We start from the raw sequence: 12,588 nt of genomic DNA on the forward strand, positions 1-12,588 counted from the left end.
CTGGCAAAATTTTGAATGGGTCTCGAGGTGGCTTCAGGGCATAGTCATTAATCCGATTCTTTCGTAGTCTCAAAAAATATTGTATGGAGGTCACCAAGACCGAATTTCTGATCCGACTCAGTGGTTCGACCCATACTCAGTTTTTTCTCCGTCTCGGTGAACATACCCCTTTGGCAATACTGGCAAAATTTCAAACGGGCCGCGAGGTGGCGTCATGGCATAGTTATTGATCCGATTCTTTCGTAGGGTCCTAAAATATTGTATGGAGGTCACCAAGACCGAATTTCTGATCCGATTAAGTGGTTCGACCCATACTCAGTTTTTTCTCCGTCTTTGTGAACATACCCCTTTGGCAATTACGGTAAAATTATGAACGGATCGCGAGGTGGCTTCAGGGCATAGTCATTAATCCGATTCTTACGTAGTCTCAAAAAATATTGTATGGAGGTCACCAAGACCGAATTTCTGATCCGATTCAGTGGTTCGACCCATACTCAGTTTTTTCTCCGTCTCAGTGAACATACCTCTTTGGCAATACTGGCAAAATTTCAAACGGGCCGCGAGGTGGCGTCATGGCATAGTTATTGATCCGATTCTTTCTTAGAGTCCTAAGATATTGTATAGAGGTCACCAAGACCGAATTTCTGATCCGATTCAGTGGTTCGACCCATACACAGTTTTTTCTCCGTCTCAGAGAACATACCTCTTTGGCAATACTGGCAAAATTTCAAACGGGCCGCGAGGTGGCGTCATGGCATAGTTATTGATCCGATTCTTTCTTAGAGTCATAAAATATTGTATGGAGGTCACCAAGACCGAATTTCTGATTTGATTAAGTGGTTCGACCCATACTCAGTTTTTTTTCCGTCTCAGTGAACATACCCCTTTGGCAATTACCGCAAAATTTCAAACGGGCCACGAGGTGGCGTCAAGGCATAGTTATTGATCCGATTCTTTCGTAGGGTCATAAAATATTGTGTGGAGGTCACCAAGACCGAATTTCTGATCCGACTCAGTGGTTCGACCAATACTCAGTTTTTTATCCGTCTCGGTAAACATACCCCTTTGGCAATACTGGCAAAATTTCAAACGGGCAGCGAGGTGGCGTCATGGCATAGTTATTGATCCGTTTCTTTAGTAGGGTCCTAAAATATTGTATGGAGGTCACCAAGACCGAATTTTTGATCCGACTCAGTGGTTCGACCCATACTTAGTTTTTTCTCCGTCACAGTGAACATACCCCTTTGGCAATACTGGCAAAATTTCAAACGCGCCACGAGGTGGCGTCAGGGCATAATTATTGATCCGATTCTTTCGTAGGGTCCTAAAATATTGTATGGAGGTCACCAAAGCCGAATTTCTGATCCGACTCAGTGGTTCGACCCATACTCAGTTTATTCTCCGTCTCAGTGAACATACCCGTTTGGCAATACTGGCAAATTTCACACGGGCCACGAGGTGGCGTCATGGCATAGTTATTGATCCGATTCTTTCGTAGGGTCATAAAATATTGTATGGAGGTCACCAAGACCGAATTTCTGATCCGATTAAGTGGTTCGACCCATACTCAGTTTTTTCTCCGTCTCGGTGAACATACCCCTTTGGCAATTACGGTAAAATTTTGAACGGGTCGCGAGGTGGCTTTAGGGCATAGTCATTAATCCGATTCTTTCGTAGTCTCAAAAAATATTGTATGGAGGTCACCATGACCGAATTTCTGATCCGATTCAGTGGTTCGACCCATACTCAGTTTTTTCTCCGTCTCAGTGAACATACCTCTTTGGCAATACTGGCAAAATTTTAAACGCGCCGCGAGGTGGCGTCATGGCATAGTTATTGATCTGATTCTTCTTAGAGTCCTAAAATATTTTATGGAGGTCACCAAGACCGAATTTCTGATCCGATTATGTGGTCGACCCATACTCAGTTTTTTCTCCGTCTCAGTGAACATACCCCTTTGGTAATTAAGGTAAAATTTAGAACAGGCCGCGAGGTGTCGACAGGGCATAGTTATTGATCCGATTCTTTCGTAGGGTCCTAAAATATTGTATGGAGCTCAGCAAGACCGAATTTCTGATCCGATTAAGTGGTTCGACCCATACTCAGTTTTTTCTCCGTCTCAGTGAACATACCCCTTTGGCAAATAAGGCAAAATTTCGAACGGGCCACGAGGTGGCTTCAGGGCATAGTTATTGATCCGATTATTTTGTAGGGTCATAAAATATTGTATGGAGGTCACCAAGACCGAATTTCTGATCCGACTCAGTGGTCCGACCCATACTCAGTTTTTTCTCCGTCTCGGTGAACATACCCCTTTGGCAATATTGGCAAAATTTTGAATGGGTCTCGAGGTGGCTTCAGGGCATAGTCATTAATCCGATTCTTTCGTATTCTCAAAAAATATTGTATGGAGGTCACCAAGACCGAATTTCTGATTCGACTCAGTGGTTCGACCCATACTCAGTTTTTTCTCCGTCTCGGTAAACATACCCCTTTGGCAATACTGGCAAAATTTCAAACGGGCCGCGAGGTGGCGTCATGGCATAGTTATTGATCCGATTCTTTCGTAGGGTCCTAAAATATTTTGTGGAGGTCACCAAGACCGAATTTCTGATCCGACTCAGTGGTTCGACCCATACTCAGTTTTTTCTCCGTCTCAGTGAACATACCTCTTTGGCAATACTGGCAAAATTTCAAACGGGCCGCGAGGTGGCGTCATGGCATAGTTATTGATCCGATTCTTTCGTAGGGTCCTAAAATATTGTATGGAGGTCACCAAGACCGAATTTCTGATCCGACTCAGTGGTTCGACCCATACTCAGTTTTTTCTCCGTCTCAGTGAACATACCCCTTTGGCAATACTGGCAAAACTTCAAACGGGCCGCGAGGTGGCGTCAGGGCATAATTATTGATCCGATTCTTTCGTAGGGTCATAAAATATTGTATGGAGGTCACCAAGACCGAATTTCTGATCCGATTAAGTTGTTCGACCCATACTCAGTTTTTTCTCCGTCTTAGTGATCATACCCCATTGGCAGTTACGATAAAATTTTGAACGGGTCGCGAGGTGGCTTCAGGGCATAGTCATTAATCCGATTCTTTCGTAGTCTCAAAAAATATTGTATGGAGGTCACCAAGACCGAATTTCTGATCCGACTCAGTGGTTCGACCCATACTCAGTTTTTTCTCCGTCTCAGTGAACATACCCCTTTGGCAATACTGGCAAAATTTCAAACGGTCCTCGAGGAGGCGTCATGGCATAGTTATTGATCCGATTCTTTCGTAGGGTCCGAAAATATTGTATGGAGGTCACCAAGGCCGAATTTCTGACCCGACTCAGTGGTTCGACCCATACTCAGTTTTTTCTCCGTCTCAGTGAACATACACCTTTGGCAATTACGGCAAAATATTGAACGGGCCACAAGGTGGCGTCAGGGCATAGTTATTGATCCGATTCTTTCTTAGGGTCATAAAATATTGTATGGAGGTCACCAAGACCGAATTTCTGATCCGACTCAGTTGTTCGACCCATACTCAGTTTTTTCTCCGTCTCAGTGAACATACCCCTTTGGCAATACTGGCAAAATTTCAAACGGGCCGCGAGGTGGCGTCAGGGCATATTATTGATCCAATTCTTTCGTAAGGTTCTAAAATATTGTATGGATGTCACCAAGACCGAATTCCTGATCCGACTCAGTGGTTCGACCCATACTCAGTTTTTTCTCCGTCTCAGTGAACATACCCCTTTGGCAATACAGGCGAAATTTCAAACGGGCCACGAGGTGGCGTCAGGGCATAGTTATTGATCCGATTCTTTCGTAGGGTCATAAAATATTGTATGGAGGTCACCAAGACCGAATTTCTGATCCGATTAAGTTGTTCGACCCATACTCAGTTTTTTCTCCGTCTTAGTGAGCATACCCCTTTGGCATTTACGGTAAAATTTTGAACGGGTCGCGAGGTGGCTTCAGGGCATAGTCATTAATCCGATTCTTTCGTAGTCTCAAAAAATATTGTATGGAGGTCACCAAGACCGAATTTCTGATCCGACTCAGTGGTTCGACCCACACTCAGTTTTTTCTCCGTCTCAGTGAACATACCCCTTTGGCAATACTGGAAAAATTTCAAACGGGCCGCGAGGTGGCGTCAGGGCATAATTATTGATCCGATTCTTTCGTAGGGTCATAAAATATTGTATGGAGGTCACCAAGACCGAATTTCAGATCCGATTAAGTTGTTCGACCCATACTCAGTTTTTTCTCCGTCTTAGTGAACATACCCCTTTGGCAATTACGGTAAAATTTTGAACGAGTCGCGAGGTGGCTTCAGGGCATAGTCATTAATCCGATTGTTTCGTAGTCTCAAAAAATATTGTATGGAGGTCACCAAGACCGAATTTTTGATCCGACTCAGTGGTTCGACCCATACTCAGTTTTTTCTCCGTCTCGGTGAACATACATCTTTGGCAATACTGGCAAAATTTCAAACGGGCCGCGAGGTGGCGTCATGGCATAGTTATTGATCCGATTCTTTCGTAGGGTCCTAAAATATTGTATGGAGGTCACCAAGACCGAATTTCTGATCCGACTCAGTGGTTCGACCCATACTCAGTTTTTTCTCCGTCTTAGTGAACATACCCCTTTGGCAATTACGGCAAAATATCGAACGGGCCACAAGGTGGCGTCAGGGCATAGTTATTGATCCGATTCTTTCGTAGGGTCATAAAATATTGTATGGAGGTCACCAAGACCGAATTTCTTATCCGACTCAGTTGTTCGACCCATACTCAGTTTTTTCTCCGTCTTAGTGATCATACCCCTTTGGCAATTACCATAAAATTTTGAACGGGTAGCGAGGTGGCTTCAGGGCATAGTCATTAATCCGATTCTTTCGTCGTCTCAAAAAATATTGTATGGAGGTCACCAAGACCGAATTTCTGATCCGACTCAGTGGTTCGACCCATACTCAGTTTTTTCTCCGTCTCGGTGAACATACCCCTTTGGCAATACTGGCAAAATTTCAAACGGGCCGCGAGGAGGCGTCATGGCATAGTTATTGATCCGATTCTTTCGTAGGGTCCTAAAATATTGTATGGAGGTCACCAAGACCGAATTTCTGATCCGACTCAGTGGTTCGACCCATACTCAGTTTTTTCTCCGTCTCAATGAACATACCCCTTTGGCAATACTGGCAAAATTTCAAACGGGCCGCGAGGTGGCGTCAGGGCATATTATTGATCCAATTCTTTCGTAGGGTCCTAAAATATTGTATGGATGTCACCAAGACCGAATTTCTGATCCGACTCAGTGGTTCGACCCATACTCAGTTTTTTCTCCGTCTCAGTGAACATACCCCTTTAGCAATACTGGCAAAATTTCAAACGGGCCACGAGGTGGCGTCAGGGCATAGTTATTGATCCGATTCTTTCGTAGTGTCTTAAAATATTGTATGGAGGTCACCAAGACCGAAATTCTGATTCGATTAAGTTGTTCGACCCATACTCAGTTTTTTCTCCGTCTCGGTGAACATACCCCTTTGGCTATACTGGCAAAATTTCAAACGGGCCACGAGGTGGCGTCAGGGCATAGTTACTGATCCGATTCTTTCGTAGGGTCATAAAATATTGTATGGAGGTCACCAAGACCGAATTTCTGATCCGATTAAGTGGTTCGACTCATACTCAGTTTTTTCTCCGTCTTAGTGAACATACCCCTTTGGCAATTACGGTAAAATTTTGAACGGGTCGCGAGGTGGCTTCAGGGCATAGTCATTAATCCGATTCTTTCGTAGTCTCAAAAACTATTGTATGGAGGTCACCAAGACCGAATTTCTGATCCGACTCAGTGGTTCGACCCATACTCAGATTTTTCTCCGTCTCGGAGAACATACCTTTTTGGCAATACTTGCAAAATTTCAAACGGGCCGCGAGGTGGCGTCATGGCATTGTTATTGATCCGATTCTTTCGTAGGGTCCTAAAATAATGTATGGAGGTCACCAAGACCGAATTTCTGATCCGACTCAGTGGTTCGACCCATACTCTGTTTTTTCTACGTCTCGGTGAACATACCCCTTTGGCAATACTGGCAAAATTTCAAACGGGCCGCGAGGAGGCGTCATGGCATAGTTATTGATCCGATTCTTTCGTAGGGTCCTAAAATATTGTATGGAGGTCACCAAGACCGAATTTCTGATCCGACTCAGTGGTTCGACCCATACTCAGTTTTTTCTCCGTCTCAGTGAACATACCCCTTTGGCAATACTGGCAAAATTTCAAACGGGCCGCGAGGTGGCGTCAGGGCATATTATTGATCCAATTATTTCGTAGGGTCCTAAAATATTGTATGGATGTCACCAAGACCGAATTTCTGATCCGACTCAGTGGTTCGACCCATACTCAGTTTTTTCTCCGTCTCAGTGAACATACCCCTTTGGCAATACTGGCAAAATTTCAAACGGGCCACGAGGTGGCGTCAGGGCATAGTTATTGATCCGATTCTTTCGTAGTGTCTTAAAATATTGTATGGAGGTCACCAAGACCGAAATTCTGATTCGATTAAGTTGTTCGACCCATACTCAGTTTTTTCTCCGTCTCGGTGAACATACCCCTTTGGCAATACTGGCAAAATTTCAAACGGGCCACGAGGTGGCGTCAGGGCATAGTTACTGATCCGATTCTTTCGTAGGGTCATAAAATATTGTATGGAGGTCACCAAGACCGAATTTCTGATCCGATTAAGTGGTTCGACTCATACTCAGTTTTTTCTCCGTCTTAGTGAACATACCCCTTTGGCAATTACGGTAAAATTTTGAACGGGTCGCGAGGTGGCTTCAGGGCATAGTCATTAATCCGATTCTTTCGTAGTCTCAAAAAATATTGTATGGAGGTCACCAAGACCGAATTTCTGATCCGACTCAGTGGTTCGACCCATACTCAGATTTTTCTCCGTCTCGGAGAACATACCTCTTTGGCAATACTTGCAAAATTTCAAACGGGCCGCGAGGTGGCGTCATGGCATTGTTATTGATCCGATTCTTTCGTAGGGTCCTAAAATAATGTATGGAGGTCACCAAGACCGAATTTCTGATCCGACTCAGTGGTTCGACCCATACTCTTTTTTTTCTACGTCTCGGTGAACATACCCCTTTGGCAATACTGGCAAAATTTCAAACGGGCCGCGAGGAGGCGTCATGGCATAGTTATTGATCCGATTCTTTCGTAGGGTCTTAAAATATTGTATGGAGGTCACCAAGACCGAATTTCTGATCCGACTCAGTGGTTCGACCCATACTCAGTTTTTTCTCCGTCTCAGTGAACATACCCCTTTGGCAATACTAGCAAAATTTCAAACGGGCCACGAGGTGGCGTCAGGGCATAGTTATTGATCCGATTCTTTCGTAGTGTCTTAAAATATTGTATGGAGGTCACCAAGGCCGAAATTCTGATTCGATTAAGTTGTTCGACCCATACTCAGTTTTTTCTCCGTCTTAGTGAACATACCCCTTTGGCAATTACGGTAAAATTTTGAACGGGTCGCGAGGTGGCTTCAGGGCATAGTCATTAATCTGATTCTTTCGTCTTCTCAAAAAATATTGTATGGAGGTCACCAAGACCGAATTTCTGATCCGACTCAGTGGTTCGACCCATACTCAGTTTTTTCTCCGTCTCGGTGAACATACATCTTTGGCAATACTGGCAAAATTTCAAACGGGCCGCGAGGTGGCGTCATGGCATAGTTATTGATCCGATTCTTTCGTAGGGTCCTAAAATATTGTATGGAGGTCACCAAGACCGAATTTCTGATCCGACTCAGTGGTTCGACCCATACTCAGTTTTTTCTCCGTCTCAGTGAACATACCCCTTTGGCAATTACGGCAAAATATCGAACGGGCCACAAGGTGGCGTCAGGGCATAGTTATTGATCCGATTCTTTCGTAGGGTCATAAAATATTGTATGGAGGTCACCAAGACCGAATTTCTTATCCGACTCAGTTGTTCGACCCATACTCAGTTTTTTCTCCGTCTTAGTGATCATACCACTTTGGCAATTACGGTAAAATTTTGAACGGGTCGCGAGGTGGCTTCAGGGCATAGTCATTAATCCGATTCTTTCGTCGTCTCAAAAAATATTGTATGGAGGTCACCAAGACCGAATTTCTAATCCGATTCAGTGGTTCGACCCATACTCAGTTTTTTCTCCGTCTCAGTGAACATACCCCTTTGGCAAATAAGGCAAAATTTCGAACGAGCCACGAGGTGGCTTCAGGGCATAGTTATTGATCCGATTATTTTGTAGGGTCATAAAATATTGTATGGAGGTCACCAAGACCGAATTTCTGATCCGACTCAGTGGTCCGACCCATACTCAGTTTTTTTCTCCGTCTCGGTGAACATACCCCTTTGGCAATATTGGAAAAATTTTGAATGGGTCTCGAGGTGGCTTCAGGGCATAGTCATTAATCCGATTCTTTCGTATTCTCAAAAAATATTGTATGGAGGTCACCAAGACCGAATTTCTGATTCGACTCAGTGGTTCGACCCATACTCAGTTTTTTCTCCGTCTCGGTAAACATACCCCTTTGGCAATACTGATAAAATTTCAAACGGGCCGCGAGGTGGCGTCATGGCATAGTTATTGATCCGATTCTTTCGTAGGGTCCTAAAATATTTTGTGGAGGTCACCAAGACCGAAGTTCTGATCCGACTCAGTGGTTCGACCCATACTCAGTTTTTTCTCCGTCTCAGTGAACATACCTCTTTGGCAATACTGGCAAAATTTCAAACGGGCCGCGAGGTGGCGTCATGGCATAGTTATTGATCCGATTCTTTCGTAGGGTCCTAAAATATTGTATGGAGGTCACCAAGACCGAATTTCTGATCCGACTCAGTGGTTCGACCCATACTCAGTTTTTTCTCCGTCTCAGTGAACATACCCCTTTGGCAATACTGGAAAAACTTCAAACGGGCCGCGAGGTGGCGTCAGGGCATAATTATTGATCCGATTCTTTCGTAGGGTCATAAAATATTGTATGGAGGTCACCAAGTCCGAATTTCTGATCCGATTAAGTTGTTCGACCCATACTCAGTTTTTTCTCCGTCTTAGTGATCATACCCCATTGGCAGTTACGATAAAATTTTGAACGGGTCGCGAGGTGGCTTCAGGGCATAGTCATTAATCCGATTCTTTCGTAGTCTCAAAAAATATTGTATGGAGGTCACCAAGACCGAATTTCTGATCCGACTCAGTGGTTCGACCCATACTCAGTTTTTTCTCCGTCTCAGTAAACATACCCCTTTGGCAATACTGGCAAAATTTCAAACGGGCCTCGAGGAGGCGTCATGGCATAGTTATTGATCCGATTCTTTCGTAGGGTCCGAAAATATTGTATGGAGGTCACCAAGGCCGAATTCTGACCCGACTCAGTGGTTCGACCCATACTCAGTTTTTTCTCCGTCTCAGTGAACATACACCTTTGGCAATTACGGCAAAATATTGAACGGGCCACAAGGTGGCGTCAGGGCATAGTTATTGATCCGATTCTTTCTTAGGGTCATAAAATATTGTATGGAGGTCACCAAGACCGAATTTCTGATCCGACTCAGTTGTTCGACCCATACTCAGTTTTTTCTCCGTCTCAGTGAACATACCCCTTTGGCAATACTGGCAAAATTTCAAACGGGCCGCGAGGTGGCGTCAGGGCATATTATTGATCCAATTCTTTCGTAGGGTTCTAAAATATTGTATGGATGTCACCAAGACCGAATTCCTGATCCGACTCAGTGGTTCGACCCATACTCAGTTTTTTCTCCGTCTCAGTGAACATACCCCTTTGGCAATACAGGCGAAATTTCAAACGGGCCACGAGGTGGCGTCAGGGCATAGTTATTGATCCGATTCTTTCGTAGGGTCATAAAATATTGTATGGAGGTCACCAAGACCGAATTTCTGATCCGATTAAGTTGTTCGACCCATACTCAGTTTTTTCTCCGTCTTAGTGAGCATACCCCTTTGGCATTTACGGTAAAATTTTTGAACGGGTCGCGAGGTGGCTTCAGGGCATAGTCATTAATCCGATTCTTTCGTAGTCTCAAAAAATATTGTATGGAGGTCACCAAGACCGAATTTCTGATCCGACTCAGTGGTTCGACCCACACTCAGTTTTTTCTCCGTCTCAGTGAACATACCCCTTTGGCAATACTGGAAAAATTTCAAACGGGCCGCGAGGTGGCGTCAGGGCATAATTATTGATCCGATTCTTTCGTAGGGTCATAAAATATTGTATGGAGGTCACCAAGACCGAATTTCAGATCCGCTTAAGTTGTTCGACCCATACTCAGTTTTTTCTCCGTCTTAGTGAACATACCCCTTTGGCAATTACGGTAAAATTTTGAACGAGTCGCGAGGTGGCTTCAGGGCATAGTCATTAATCCGATTGTTTCGTAGTCTCAAAAAATATTGTATGGAGGTCACCAAGACCGAATTTTTGATCCGACTCAGTGGTTCGACCCATACTCAGTTTTTTCTCCGTCTCGGTGAACATACATCTTTGGCAATACTGGCAAAATTTCAAACGGGCCGCGAGGTGGCGTCATGGCATAGTTATTGATCCGATTCTTTCGTAGGGTCCTAAAATATTGTATGGAGGTCACCGAGACCGAATTTCTGATCCGACTCAGTGGTTCGACCCATACTCAGTTTTTTCTCCGTCTCAGTGAACATACCCCTTTGGCAATTACGGCAAAATATCGAACGGGCCACAAGGTGGCGTCAGGGCATAGTTATTGATCCGATTCTTTCGTAGGGTCATAAAATATTGTATGGAGGTCACCAAGACCGAATTTCTTATCCGACTCAGTTGTTCGACCCATACTCAGTTTTTTCTCCGTCTTAGTGATCATACCCCTTTGGCAATTACCGTAAAATTTTGAACGGGTCGCGAGGTGGCTTCAGGGCATAGTCATTAATCCGATTCTTTCGTCGTCTCAAAAAAATATTGTATGGAGGTCACCAAGACCGAATTTCTGATCCGACTCAGTGGTTCGACCCATACTCAGTTTTTTCTCCGTCTCGGTGAACATACCCCTTTGGCAATACTGGCAAAATTTCAAACGGGCCGCGAGGAGGCGTCATGGCATAGTTATTGATCCGATTCTTTCGTAGGGTCCAAAAATATTGTATGGAGGTCACCAAGACCGAATTTCTGATCCGACTCAGTGGTTCGACCCATACTCAGTTTTTTCTCCGTCTCAGTGAACATACCCCTTTGGCAATACTGGCAAAATTTCAAACGGGCCGCGAGGTGGCGTCAGGGCATATTATTGATCCAATTCTTTCGTAGGGTCCTAAAATATTGTATGGATGTCACCAAGACCGAATTTCTGATCCGACTCAGTGGTTCGACCCATACTCAGTTTTTTCTCCGTCTCAGTGAACATACCCCTTTGGCAATACTGGCAAAATTTCAAACGGGCCACGAGGTGGCGTCAGGGCATAGTTATTGATCCGATTCTTTCGTAGTGTCTTAAAATATTGTATGGAGGTCACCAAGACCGAAATTCTGATTCGATTAAGTTGTTCGAACCCATACTCAGTTTTTTCTCCGTCTCGGTGAACATACCCCTTTGGCAATACTGGCAAAATTTCAAACGGGCCACGAGGTGGCGTCAGGGCATAGTTACTGATCCGATTCTTTCGTAGGGTCATAAAATATTGTATGGAGGTCACCAAGACCGAATTTCTGATCCGATTAAGTGGTTCGACTCATACTCAGTTTTTCTCCGTCTTAGTGAACATACCCCTTTGGCAATTACGGTAAAATTTTGAACGGGTCGCGAGGTGGCTTCAGGGCATAGTCATTAATCCGATTCTTTCGTAGTCTCAAAAAATATTGTATGGAGGTCACCAAGACCGAATTTCTGATCCGACTCAGTGGTTCGACCCATACTCAGATTTTTCTCCGTCTCGGAGAACATACCTTTTTGGCAATACTTGCAAAATTTCAAACGGGCCGCGAGGTGGCGTCATGGCATTGTTATTGATCCGATTCTTTCGTAGGGTCCTAAAATAATGTATGGAGGTCACCAAGACCGAATTTCTGATCCGACTCAGTGGTTCGACCCATACTCTGTTTTTTCTACGTCCCGGTGAACATACCCCTTTGGCAATACTGGCAAAATTTCAAACGGGCCGCGAGGAGGCGTCATGGCATAGTTATTGATCCGATTCTTTCATAGGGTCCTAAAATATTGTATGGAGGTCACCAAGACCGAATTTCTGATCCGACTCAGTGGTTCGACCCATACTCAGTTTTTTCTCCGTCTCAGTGAACATACCCCTTTGGCAATACTGGCAAAATTTCAAACGGGCCGCGAGGTGGCGTCAGGGCATATTATTGATCCAATTATTTCGTAGGGTCCTAAAATATTGTATGGATGTCACCAAGACCGAATTTCTGATCCGACTCAGTGGTTCGACCCATACTCAGTTTTTTCTCCGTCTCAGTGAACATACCCCTTTGGCAATACTGGCAAAATTTCAAACGGGCCACGAGGTGGCGTCAGGGCATAGTTATTGATCCGATTCTTTCGT

Source organism: Bidens hawaiensis, unplaced genomic scaffold, assembly GCF_021521415.1.
Source record: "Bidens hawaiensis isolate Kalapana, Puna unplaced genomic scaffold, B.hawaiensis_p1.1 tig00063663_1, whole genome shotgun sequence".
Lineage (NCBI taxonomy): Eukaryota > Viridiplantae > Streptophyta > Magnoliopsida > Asterales > Asteraceae > Bidens > Bidens hawaiensis.